A 1,345-nucleotide genomic window follows, 5' to 3' on the forward strand; every position below is an offset into this window, starting at 1 on the left:
AAACTCTACTAAACATAAATACTCATCCCAACTTCCGAACCATTCTAAAGCACATGATCTTAACATATCCTCCAAAGTTTGGATCATTCGCTCGGATTGTCCATCTGTTTGAGGGTGAAAGGCAGTGCTGAACTTGAGTCTGGTTCCCCATGCATTCTGTAAACCTTTCCAAAATCGTGAAGTAAATCAAGGATCTCTGTCAGATACTATAGATACTGGTGTGCCATGAAGCCTGATTATCTCTCGTTGAAAGAGTTCTGATAGCTTACTAACTGAATACCCTTCTTGAATAGGAAGAAAGTGAGCCGACTTAGTCAATCGGTCGACCACAACCCAAATGGCATTATTTTTCTTAAGCGTCTTCGGTAACCCAGTTACAAAGTCCATCGAGATATCCTCCCACTTCCACACTAGAATTTCTAACGGTTGCAGAAATCCACTCGCTTTTTRGTGTTCGATTTTTACCTTCTGGCAAGTAAGACATTTTGTTACAAAGTTAGCTACGTCTCCCTTCATTCCATTCCACCAAAAGTTTTGCTTCAGATCTCTATACATCTTTGTGGATCCAGGATGAATAGAGAATGGCGAGTTGTGTGCTTCCTTCAATAGCGCCTCGCGAATTTCTGGGTCATTGGGAACACACAGTCTATTTCCAAACCATATCACATAGTCTGCATCAACCCGAAAATCAGCTTGCTTACCGTCATCTATCTTTTGTAATATGACCCAGAGCTCTCCGTCTTGTTTTTGGGCTTCTTTGACTCATGAAATCAAAGTGGGTTCCACTGTAAAACTTGCTAACCACCCATCTGAATGATTATTATCAACCTCAACACCCATGCGTTCTAAATCCAAGACGATATGAGGTTTGAGTAGTAAGGCATGACAAGTTCCCTGAACTTTTTCGACTAAGGGCATCTGCCACTAGATTGGCTTTTCCTGGATGGTATTGGATTCTTGCCACTGCCCCTRACGCTTGCTACTATTTTGTCCCCACTGATTCCCACTGTTACCACCTTGCTGCTGATTTTGTTGCCCCATCTGCTGAATTTGTTGCCCATCGCGACTTCTTTTCTTTCCCCCATCTGATTTGGATGCCAAAAAGTCTTGTCGTTCCATCTCAATATTCTTGGCAGCATCTGCCGYTTGTGCCACAACCGTAAATTTCTCATTGATAAGTTTGGAACGGTACCGGTAATGAATTGTCCACTTAAACTTTTCAGCCTGCTCTAGAGATGTCCCGGCTGACGACCCTGCAAAACCAGCGAGCCTCAAAAATCTTGCCAAATACTCTATTACAGACTCATCATCTCGTTGGCGAATTGTGGCATACTCTCTCACAAAT

This window comes from Cynara cardunculus, assembly GCF_001531365.2.
Source record: "Cynara cardunculus var. scolymus isolate 2C chromosome LG 1, CcrdV1, whole genome shotgun sequence".
Taxonomy (NCBI): Eukaryota; Viridiplantae; Streptophyta; class Magnoliopsida; order Asterales; family Asteraceae; genus Cynara; species Cynara cardunculus.